The 13,294-nt window shown below is 32.2% G+C and overlaps 2 pseudogenes; one reads left to right on the forward strand and one right to left on the reverse strand.

Annotated features, from left to right (window-relative positions):
* The first annotated feature begins 947 nt into the window (after positions 1-947).
* Positions 948-6,755, forward strand: LOC112726775 (uncharacterized; annotated as a pseudogene).
* Positions 6,756-9,958: 3,203 nt separating this feature from the next.
* Positions 9,959-12,652, reverse strand: LOC112729660 ((+)-neomenthol dehydrogenase-like; annotated as a pseudogene).
* Between the last annotated feature and the right edge of the window lie 642 nt (positions 12,653-13,294).

Consider the following 13,294-nt stretch of genomic DNA (forward strand, 5'->3'; position numbering starts at 1 on the left):
TCTTTGAAGAAGAAAGCTTGAAACCCATCAGGACCCGGAGCTTTAAAAGAGTTCATGTGAAAAATAGCTGTTCTGACTTCCTCCATAGTAACTGGTGCCGTAAGATTATTGCAAGCTTCCTCATTCAGAGAAGGAAGAGGCACATCACCAAGGCAACCCAAATCAACATCATCCAAATGACAGAATAAGCTTTTATATTAAGACTCTGCTTCTTGACTCAGAACCTCTGGATCAGTTTCCCACACTCCATCCTTGAGAAAAAGGCCATGAATCTTATTATTTTTCCTTCGCGCAAGAGTTTGAATATGAAATAATCTTGTATTCCTATCCCCGAACTTTACTCACTGCTCTCTGGACTTTTGGAACCATAGGAGCTCTTCTTGCACTAGAGTATTATTATAATCATCAAGTAACTGTTGTTCTTTCTGACGCAAATAAATACTATCCACCACTTCCAAACGCTTTTGTAAATAATTAATCTGCTGCTCTAATTCACATTTCTTAACAAAAATGTTACCAAATACTTTCGAGTTAAACTCTAGTGAATTCTTCTGTACTTTCAAAAGCTTGCCATGAATCCCTCTATTACCAGACCACCATGACTGATTCACAATATCCCTATACCCAGGATGAGTAGCACAAGCAGCAACAAATCGACCCGAAAAGGTCGATTCCCTTTAAGTTGAGGACGACCTTTACAACGCACCAGAATAAACAATAAAATTCAATTCTAAATTGAAATTCAATTTTTAATAAAATTTAATTTAATTTTATATCATTGAAAATATTCAAACAAACGGTTATTAGTTAGTATATAGAAGTGTTTGGACATAGTACTAATGTTTTAGGATTCTTTATAATAAATATTAAAATATATATTAAAAAATTATTTATTAATTATTTATTGCTAATAAATAAATAAATAAATATTATCAAAAAGACTTCTTTAAGAAAAAGACGAGTTCTTTTGGTTCTCTTTTCTGCATCTGGTGCTTCCGCAAGGTGAGAAACTGGATTAATTACCACCGCCTCTTGTTTCATATAATCATGTTTGCTTATATCAACTTCGTACTGTTGCTGATTTTGCAATTTCTTGCTTGCTAATTGAATTTGGGAACGCAAATTTGATTGTTAGAATTGTTGCATCTTCGTTAGGCATATGGTAGCTTATGCAAATAGCCACACTTTCACCAGTGTCCCACACGCTGTCCGGCAGAGGAGGAAAGAGAAGGAGTTGTATAATCGATTGGGGAGCAAGGGCATCATCAAGCGGAATGACCCTCACGTTTGCAGGGTTTGTGGGAGAAAGTTTTACACTAATGAGAAGCTTGTTAACCATTTCAAGCAGCTATACGAGAGCGAGCAAATGAAAAGGGTGAACCATATAGCATCGGCAAGGGGGAACCGAAGGGTGAAGTTGGTGGCAAAGTATTCGATGAAGATGGAGAAGTATAAGAAGGCTGCAAGGGATATTCTTACTCCAAGGGTGGGGTATGGTTTGGCGGATGAGTTGAAACGCGCAGGATTTTGGGTTCAGTCCGTGTTGGATAAGCCACAAGCTGCAGATCATGCATTGGAAAGTCACATGGTGGATATGATGGATCATAGGTGGGTTGAATGCATAGTACTTGTGTCGGATGATTATGATTTCGCTAATGTAATAAGGGAAGCGAAGCTACGATGTCTAAAGACAATTGTCATCGGGGATACTAGCGATGGTGTATTGAAGAGGATTGCTGATACCTCCTTTTCTTGGGAGGAAATCCTAATGGGGAAAGCTAGAAAGGAGGCTATATCGGTTGTTGAGAACTGGAAGGATGTGATATTTTGAAAAGGTTAGAGTGGAAATACAACCCAGAGGTGGATAAAAGGAAATATGATCCGGCTGATGTGGTTATTGAAGAATCAGAAGATGATAATATTGAAGGTGTTTGTGATGATGTTTGATGGTGACTATAAGGATGATGGAGGTTATTGGTGGGAGTTAGATTCCAATGAAAATGTCACAAATGAACAGACACGAAAATCATAATTGAAAATGAGGTAAAATTTTCTTACTCTTTTAATTTTCTTCTCATTCTATTGTTTTTTCCCACTCAATTTTTGTAACACCCTACCACACAAAACTTTACGCTTAAGTCGTAAAACAGAGGTGATGTGGTATTACGACCTCTAAAATAAAATGAGTACATATAATAGCAGAAGAGTTATAATATGCTAGGAGCCTTGAAGAATAGGGGAAATAAAAATCGCGAGATAAAAGCGCAACGCTCAAGGAACGAGTTAACTTGCATGCTAAGAAAACCGTAACTGTCAAACATAAGATAACAGAAGTAGGAATAGAGTGCCAAAGATACAAAATAACAAGCTCCTAACTCAGCCTGCGAAGTCAAGACTGGCCGGAGAATATTTACACATATATACATACATATCCAAAACCCAAAAGTACATACACACAATCCTGCCTCTCCATAAACCTCTAAGAGGATCAAAAAGGACAAGTTATGCGGAGAGAAAGCTAAGTACATATATATACATCACTGTACAGCAAAACTATACAACAACACTATCCAGTAACCCCTCCGCTTTATGAGTCCAGACGACTAACGAGATGGCTCCCGACCTGCATCTGAAAATCAACAACATAGTATGGAATGAGAACCGGAGGTTCTCAGTATGGTAAAGGTGCCACACACATAATATATAAGGTCCTGAGAATGCCAGAGGCAATCCTAGAACGCCGACACTCAGATTGTAGAGCTTAAAGTATTAAACAGAAGCCATAAAAGGTGGTTTCCTAAAAATATTTAATCCTAACTTAACTTAACCTTAAATCTAAGTCCTATACTGCCATTCCTCCATACCTCCAATTCCATCATGCATTTTCACAGACAAATAAACAGACAAAGGCAAACACAAGAATGTTACAACTACTGCAGGTAACAAATACACATTTAGCATGGCAAATACAAATAGGCACACCCAATTAGAGCACAAGCAAGTAATTCAAGTAATATGCATATGATGCATGCCTGTCCTATGGCTGATGAGGCTCATCTGTCAGTTATCCAGCCAACCCGACAAGTCTGAATTGTCCTTAGACTGTCCCCCGACGTGCATCCCCAAGAGTCTATGCATAGATTTTTCTCAAATAATCAATATTGCTCAATGGGGGTAACATTCCCGGGAATTTATATAGTGCCCGGTCACACTTACGTCGTAAGGTCAACAGAGTATCGAGTTTTCAACCTGGTACACGTGGTGGCAAGCCACGGCACTTAATCCAGGGAATCTCGTATCTCAGATTATTCAAATTCATAAGCCATATAAATAATTCAATTATAATTCATCAACATCAACATCATTCTCAATCGCATTTCATTCATCATCATACATCAATCATATTCAATCCTTATCCTTCATTATCACACCTCTCATTCCGTCCATCAATAGTTCCAATTCAAAACATAATTCATTCTTTTCTAAATGAATCAAACTTAAAACATGCTCATTTTCTTAATAACTCTAAATCAAACCATGTAACCTTTGAATCTAAATCTTTTTAAATAATCATATAAACAAAATCTCTAATCTCTAATTTTTATAAAATTTCGGCAGCATCTCCTCTAAAACTCGGACTTTGCCACCCTGTTCGGGTCCAAACCTGTATTCTTTTCAATTCAACATTTCCTTCCTCATTATCATAACAATCTCCACAAAAAATCTACCTCAGATCAACAATTAAACTCATACAATATTCAAATCCAACAACCAAAATTCAACTAAGAGTCATAGTTCACAAATCCTAGGCTTTTAACACAAAATACCTCAAATCAATAATTCATCGAATCGTTAATTAATCAACAAGCACCAAACTAACCATGTTCATCAACAATAACATTCAACCATAATTCTCTCCAAATTAACATAACAACATTCACCATCCAAAATTAAAAACTAAATAAACTTCAACCAAATATATTCATCGACAAATTACTAAACATTAAACATACACCTGCATTCCAACTTATCCAATAGTCATCTAGTCTAAGTTTTCACAGAACATTATATATTAAATGTAAGAAACCTAAACCATACCTTAGCCAATTCCCAAGAATTATTCCAAGACAATTTTCCTAAAAGAACACAGCCCTCAAAACCTCAACTAATCCACTTCCTCCAAGCTCCAGTATTCACAATTTCAAGCTCCAATTATTTATTTACAACCTAATACACATTTATAACACATATATACCCAATTTAATACTCAAAGCTCAAATTAAATGAAATTAAAATGGAATTATGATTTTCTCACCTTACCCAAACTTCACATAAGCAAGAGTGAACGTTTTTCTCAAGCTAATTGGATCCTAAAACATCAAAGAGTAAAGAAATTTAATACCTCCACTTAATTTCCCAAAAATTGGGGAAGAAGAGGCTGAGAATAAAAGAATGATTTACCTATGAAATTGTTCCAGTAGAAATGTAGAGCTCAACACGGTGGACGCGTGGCCACAAACGGTGCGGCGATCGGAGCTCGGACGGAGGAGTTACGGCAAATTGAATTTACCGTAAGGGTTGGAAACGTTCTTCGTTTCTCTCTTCCCCTAAATGTGTTTCACGCTGCCTCTGCTGAATGGGGAAGAAAAGAGGCTTGGATTCATTAAATGCTGGGCCGGTTGGGCTCACGGGCCCGGTTTGGGCCCGGTTCAACCGGTTCGACCCGTTCGGTCTAATTTTGGACCGATTTTTTTCGAAATTGGTGTCAAAATTCTCGTTTCGACGAGCTCTATCCTAATTTAATATAATATTTACATTTCTAATCCTCCTTATTAAAAACTAATTTATTGACTAATTATTTACTAATTTAAATAGGGTTTACAATTTTCACTTATAATTTGTAATTATTTTCTTAATTTTATCCTCAATTATCTTATTCCAAAATCAAACTCATATTAGGAGGGTGGCAATTGCAGAAAGAAGAGAAAAAGAACAACGGGTGGTAACTAAGAAGAAATAATTAAGCAAACAAACTATTTGGAACCAGGAGGAAAGATTGGAAAATAAAAAAAAAGGTTTCTGTGTACTGTGGTGATAAGTATATGATACATAGCATAACTTATTTATAGGTGAAAACAATTAAGGTAATAAATACATAATATTTTATTATTAACAAGAATATCATGCTAATCAATATACAAACCAGTAAACATGTAATAAAATCTTTTAATTACAGGTTCATTGCTTGACAAGTGTGTAGGTTCATTGTGTGACACGTGGCATTGAATCCTATTGCAAATACAAAACCAGTGAACATGTAATATCCATCGACAAAACCGGAGAACGCATGTAAATATACACAAATATATAGTGACTGATTTTTGGAGTCAAAGAGCATTTTTGGTCCTCAAACATTAATAAGAAAGTTAAGTTGATTTTGTTGGTAAATCTGGATTTAGTTATCAACCTGTTATGTATGTTACAGGCATACACACAGTTGCTAAAATGTTCACTCTTATGATTCCAGTTCTGGTCAATTTGGTGTGTCGAAGTACAAATTGCCCTTCTCCAGAACTGGCTTCGCTTTGACAAGATACTAAGCAGAAAAATTTGATTGTCTGGAACCTTTTAAGCTAATCCTTTCCCGTTATGCACATTTTCTATTTTTTAGAGTTTCTCTTTTTCACTGAGCATTCATGTGTTACTAATGTAGTATGTAACTCGTGCTTTAGGTACTGCATGGTGCTTTTTGCAGGCATTGCAGCTGAAGCTCTTGTTTATGGTGAGGCAGAGGGGAGAGAAAATGACAAAAACCTATTCAGAAACATGTCTTCTTTTAGAGCCCCCATTATCTTTAGCTGAGGTATCTCCACAGTGCACAATCGATGCCCCTGTTCTGATGGTATATGTTCATACGTGATACTGAAATTTTAGCCTTAACGTTCTTGCCTCGAGAAGATGTCTAATCAAGCAAGATGGTCGGTTTTACAATCTTATAATTTGCTCAAGTGGCACAGAGCTGCGCACCGAGCTGCCATTAAAGTGTTGAAAAGTGGTGCCAGTCTGAGTATAGTAATTAGGAGGATTGAGGAAACTTTGTATTGCCAGAAACGATCCTCAGAAGTTCAAAATTACAGACAAAAGCATTTTGTGTATTCAACTTACTTACAGGGCCAACATCTCTTCTTGTCTTACAAGTATTCATTCACAATGGCTTTATTTTAATCTTACAAGTACTTTGCTTTGTTTATTTTCTCGTGCAGGGTTGTTACAGCTGATCTGAAGTGCAGCTGGTTTTAATGGTCTGAGTATAGTTTTCAGATGTCCCTCTGTTGGACCTTGTATAGGATGAAAGAGTGCCATGCTGCAAACAAATGAAGAATTTCAACTTCAGCAAGTGACCTCTTTGTTCACTTCAGTGTTCACACTGAGACATGAGCCATTCCAAAAGTTGCACCCCGCTTGGCTAAATAATACTTGGAACAATATTTGATACTTACAGAGAAGTAGCCAATAATTTGGAGCAGTTCTTAAGGCTTATTTTATTTCACCAGCAATATTGGCCGTGGGTGATATCAATCACGGGTTTGTTTGTAAATAACTATTTAGGATAACTATTTATGTCAGTTGGTATTTCATAAGTTCGTGGACATTAGGTATGGGAATCTTTTTACCCCTAGTTAGAACTTTTCGTTTTCCCTGAATTAATTTTTTCTTCAAACACATATTATTATCGGCTAAAATTTTCTGCATTGGCACATGGTAGTGGTTACAGTTGCTAAATGTTGGGTTCAGGGGCTTTGATGTCTTAGGATGAAGTTCAAAAATTAGAATTGAGATGGATGGCATGGCATGGCAACAAACACTGCAAGTTGTGTATTGAAGTCATTGAAACAAAGTAACTTTCTGTTGCAAACAACCTGTAATTCCCATATTGTCATATTGCTATGGAGTTTGTATATTATTTAACCTTTTTTATTTTTATGTTGGCCTACATTCCCTTCCAAAAATACATTATTTGAGCTATGAATTTAATTTTAATTATGTTTTATAACTAACTAGTACTAAAGACTTGATATTTTAATTTAATTAATTATTAATATCATGAAATTATTTTAGTTAATTTATAGTGTAATTACGATGGTTCAGCCTTCAATACGTTATTTGAGCTATGAATTCAATTTTAGTTGTTTTATAACTATCTAATACAGAAAATGAGTTTTTATTTTTATTTTTTGATATAGTGAAGATATTATAAATTGTTATCGGATATTAAATTTAATTCAATCTAATCTTAAATTTAGACAAAATTTAATAATTAAACAAAGATCTGATATAAACACATAATAATAAAAAAGCTCTACAACCAAGTTATTTTAACCTAATTAACATCCATGCGCCAATAATCCTAACTAACTTCTTTTTTAACGTTTTCTTCATGATTTCGTTGCGTCTTTTTTGCTCTTTTTTCCTACGTTCTCAATTTTTTTGTTCTTCTCTGTATTATCGTTTTCGGTCATTGTTTCGTTTTTGAAATCAAACATTGAGAACAAACAATGTATGATGCAAGTTCGAGTGCATTGAACCAGGACGAGTTCGATGATGCAAGTTCGACTACGTTGAACCACAGTAAGTTGGAAGATTTTTTCAATCGAATATAGTCGACGAGGTTTGATTGAGAGAATAATGTAGTTATGAATTTGATTAAGGAAGTTAGTGTTGATAAAAATCAGTGTTAATGATTAAGGATTTGAATTTGATTAAAATTGATGAATTTTGATAAGTTTGTTTTTGTTTTGGATTGGTTTGTGAAGATCAGTGTTACTGATTTGGTATTTTGTATATTAGATTTTGGTGTTTTCAAATATGAATAATAGTGTCGCTGTTGTCTTGAGTTAATAATAGTGATTTATTGAATAGTTTTTTGTATTATTTCAGTTTGATGTTGATGAACAATTTGTTAAATTATGAATTATCAATTCGGAGATTCAATATAATAAGATAGAACTTTTTGTTTTAATTTGAATGACATTCAGTGTTATTTGTTTAGTATAATGAAATTGATATTTACTTTCTATGTTGTATTGTGTGAATGACTACTGAATTTTAGCTGTTATTATATTTGTTGAATAGTGAATTTTAGTTTTCTACTATTATTTTATGGTAAATAATTTTGAGTTTTAATATCAATAATTTTTTATTTTTATTAGAATGAACTTTGGTGTTGCGGTTGTATAATTTTGGTATTACATCATATTAAACAATTTATTATCCATCATTTTTTATCAAAACAGTAATGTAGAAATTCCTAATATCTATAAATGGCTATTTTTCAACATATTTATAAAAAAAATAGTAATCATAAAATTCAAAAAGAGAAGTATTTTTAATGCATTTATAAAAAAATAGTATCCATAAATTCAAAAACAGAAGTACAATGTTCATCATATTTTATATTTCCTGATAAAAATTTACAGAAAGGGCTTGTAAGGATAGCAGATGGCTTTGATAGTCTTATTGCTTCAGATTTTTCAATGGCTTTATCCTTCAATTTATTTGTTTCGTCAAAGAGAACCCGTGAAGCATATTTTTTTCTAAAATGGTCAGCTTGAATCTGCAATTGAAAGAAAATTATTAATCCGTTTTAATTTAGAATTAGAAAATCAACTATGTTTAAATATACATACTTTTTTCCAATTTTTTCAAATATATTTCCATCTTTTATTTTTGCAGGATCAATGAGCGCCAACCATAATTTCATAACATATAAGCTGCAGTCGTAGCTAATAAGCAAAGATTAAATAACTCAGTAAAATATGTTGAATCACACTGAATCTAAATCATATAAGAAACACTCCAAATTCAAATCTGTGATATGAATGACACTGAATCTAACTCATAATAAAATCTGAAATTTACAAATGATCGCATCAGAAAATTCATCAACATGACTTAAATTATATAAGAAACAATACACCTACATAAAGACTCCAAATCCAAGTCTATGACATAAATAACACTCAATCTAACTCATAATAAAACTTGAAATTTGCAAATGATCACACCAAAAAACTCATCAACATAACTTAAATCATATAAGAAAAAATATAACTATATAAAGACTCCAAATCTAAGCCTATGACACGAAACACACTAAATATAAATAAAAATAATACCGAATTTGCAAATGACAATACAAAAATCCTCATCAACATGGCTTAAATTATATAAGCAACGCTACAACTATATAAAAGCAGAAATGTATGATTTAGAATCAAATTACCTTCAATAATATTTCGTGTTTTTGCCTTTGAGAAATACACGGAGAGCTTCGCTGAGAGCTTCATCATTTTAGTCTTTCGTTCTGCTTGAAAACTAGCACAGAGAACTTTGTAGAGAGATTTTTTTAGTCAATGTTATCGTTGATGATTAAACCTAGGACAAAAAGTTTCGTGAGATTTTTCGTTCACTATTGTTGTTGTTGATGATTCAACCTAGTACAAAGAGTCGTTTTAGGTTCAATGTTAAAATGAGGATTTAAAACGATTTTTCGTGTTAAATAAAAAGCGCTCTTGGTCCTCATCATTTATTTTCATTAAACATCAAATAAAAGGCTAACCACATATTTAAAATGTATTCGATTTGTGTTTTTATTTTTTATTTTAATTTTTTATTTTTTATTTTTAAATTTATTAAAAAATAAAAATAGAAGGTAAAAATAGAAAATAAAATTTTATTATTTTTATTTTTTTTACAAAATCTAAAAAATAAAAAATATTAAAAATAAAAATAAAAATAAAAACACAAATCAAACGCCTCCTTAGACTTCGTTTAGTTTTGAAAAAAGAATAAGATAAGATACTGAGATATAAAAATTAGTATTGTTATATTTTATTTGGTAATAAATTAAAATATATAATTTATTTTATATAACAAGATGGATAATTTCTACACTTGGTTATATCAACTGAAGTGATGAACAATTTATTTTCAGTGATTTCAACTTTAAGCAACAGGATGGAATATTGATTAGTTTCAGGCATGGAATAATGACAGTTTCTAAGTCAGTTTCTAGAGGTGGTTTCAGGCTTCCATTTCTAAAAGAAGTCATTGTTAATGAATGTAAATGCATGACAAGTTTGTTTCCCGCATCAGTTTTCAAAAACAAGATACAAAAATTAGATGTGAGAAACTGTGTCAAGTTAGAGGAAATTTTTGGAAAATATGAAGTCTTAACTGCAGGGAAAGACAATAATAAAGAGCTTTTGATGTTCCCTTGCTTAACCACCTTGACTCTTTGGGAATCGCCAGCTCTAAGGTGCATTTGGTCAGGGATGCAAATTCTAGATTGGCCTGAGTTAAAAGAGATGGATGTTTATCATTGTCCCGAGCTGAAGATGTTTGCAGATGATCTTGAAAATTCTACATATTCAAACACAGGATCTTCAAAATTCTACATATTCTTCACTTTGGACTACTTCAAGTGGACCTCCAAAACATCTTATTCCTCAAATTGTTGAGTTTCCATGATGACTTACATTCATTTCCAGATGATTTCGTCTCAACGATTCAACTAGCTGCTATAGAACAGATTGCATATAGTAGGGTACTTTTTAGCAACAATTTTGTATATGCATTCATAGCAGCTTTTGAGATAATATAGGCACCAAGAACCTTAGGCGATCCTTTTCTTTCTAAACACCCTTCTTTGATATCTTTCAGAAATTCATTCAACACTTCATCAACTCTCTCTTCTGTAAGGTTTTCAGCATCACCCAAGATTCCTTTAGCCCATTCATTTGATACACACTGAATTATTATTAGACATGGAAAGCAATAATAATAAGAGTTACAAAACAGAATCATAAAATAGTAATGGAGAATAAAAAGTAATAAAATAAGCCTATTAGTAGAGCAACAACCAAATTTAGTGAAGCAATCTAAGATCTACTAATTTTTTTTAAATAAAAGTTTAATTATTCTGTTGGTTTTCATAATTTCATCAAAATTTTAATTAGATCCTTATAGTTTAAAAGTTTGTATTGACTATTGAGTCTCTATATTAGATAAAAACTTTCCATTTAGTCTTTTTTAACTATATTTTTGTTTAAAAAAATAATTTTACTTTAAATATTTGATTTTGTGTTTGATGTAGAATAAATATGGAATATTCTAAAAGCAAATATTTTAGCATTAGTGCATTTTTTTCCTGAAAAATAATAATTCGTAAAGATCTAATTATAAATTTTTATCTACTATAAAGATCTAATCACAAATTTTTAAACTAAAAGAATCTAATCACATAATTAGTAAAATTATAGAGATTATTAGAATAATTAAACCTTAAAAAAACACAAACAAATAAAGAGAGTATCCTACCTTTAACTTTCATAGGGAGGATGATACATTCACAATTCTTGGTGATTCAGATAATTGGAGAAAAGGAAGAAGGGCTTCAGATGTTCTTTTAACACCATAATAATTTATTTGCAAGCATTCTTCGGCTAGCTCGAATGTTTGAACGATTCCGGCTTTCTCTATTACATCATCTGATAATTCCTAAAAATTTCACCCAATTCAATATTCTTAGATTAAAAGCTAAGATTGTGTTTGGTATATATTTTTTTAATTCTAAAATAGAAAATGTTGAAAAATAAAAAAAAGTGAGCCAAACTGGCTGTAAAATTCTTACCCTGCTTTTCAATAACACTTGAGGGACCAAATCATTGTCCTTAATCACAAGTCCACCAATCCCTGCATTGTTGATCTACAAAATGCAATTCTTTTCTTCAAGAATAATATTAATCTACCAAGTCAAGGTTATTAATTAAGGCAATGAACTCATTCCTGGTTAGTATCCAAAATTAATAACATAAACCCTAAACATGACTTGATAGTAATTAAACCTCTTAGCATGCAGAGCTTCATACGAGAAGTTTAATTTATTAATTCAGAACAAATTAGTCAATTACATTTTTTTAGTGGAATTGTAAGGGAAAAAAAATCCTTAACATGCAACTAACAAACATGAAAATAAATGAGAAAATCCCAAATATATATATAGTTGACTAAGTCAATAAAACTTATTTCTGAATAGACAGATGCAAACATGAAAATTTTATTTTCACATAATTCATTTTGTATCCCCTTTCATGCAAACAAAAAAAAAAAGAAAAAGAAAGTGATATATATATATGGAATTTAATTTGTCAAGTTACCAAAATGTGGAGTTTTCGAAATTCGGATTTGATGAAATTTGCAAGAGAATCCACACTAGCAGGATCAGCAACATGAAGGTGGTGAAAGAGGACAAGATGAGAGAGATCTTTGAGAGTTTCCAAAGCATGAAGGCCTCTCTTCTCATCTCTTGAAGTCAACACAACCTTCACTCCATTTGAAGCTAATTGCCTTACTATTTCTATTCCAATTCCTTTGTTTGCTCCAGTCACTACTGCATAAATTTGGAAAATAATGTAACTTCATTTTTCTTAGAAAAAAAATACTGAAAACAAAAATGAAAACGAAATAGATCCTGTTTAACATCAAATAGGGTTTGAAGTGGGATGAAGTATATAAAAGAAAAGAGCATTGAAAATGCTAGTGTCTCAAGCAAAAATAGTGGTGTACTTTACCTCTGTGGCGCTTGTTCCATCTTTAATTTGAGGCTTTGTTGGTTTCTAACGAAGATAAGTTAAGGCTTCAGTTCATGAGCACTGTTTCCATGCATGTATGCCACTTGCCATGATTTCCGTCTTACAAGTTTGCTGAGATAACATTCAATTTGAGTATAGTTTGGTGAGATAATACTCAATTTGACCTGAATTTGTATATGAGTTTTAATTTAGCCCTAAAATTTTAATTGCCTTTATTCAGTCTCCAAATTTTGTGAACATGACTCATGTTAGTCTTAAAATAATTTTCAATGTATAGACATTAATAGAATGCTGTCATGGATAGACGAACGCCAAGTTAGACTCTGTAAAATAATGTCGTTTTGGTTTTGACACTCAAATAACCTAAAAACAATATCATAAGTGGTGTTTATTGAAACTTTACCTAACAAAACAAGTGATGTGACATCATTTTTTGAGTTATTTAAATACCAAAACCAAAATTACATCATTTTACAGGTTTCAGTATGGCATTTGATTATTCATTTCAACGCTCTATTATCGTTTTTGAACTAAAAATCATCTCAGAAACTAATATGAGGCACGTTTATAAAATTTGAAGACTAAATAGAGAAAATTAAAATTTCAGAGACTAAATTAAAACTCACGTGTAAGTTTAGAGA

The sequence above is a fragment of the Arachis hypogaea genome, chromosome 12 (assembly GCF_003086295.3).
Source record: "Arachis hypogaea cultivar Tifrunner chromosome 12, arahy.Tifrunner.gnm2.J5K5, whole genome shotgun sequence".
NCBI classification, from domain to species: Eukaryota; Viridiplantae; Streptophyta; class Magnoliopsida; order Fabales; family Fabaceae; genus Arachis; species Arachis hypogaea.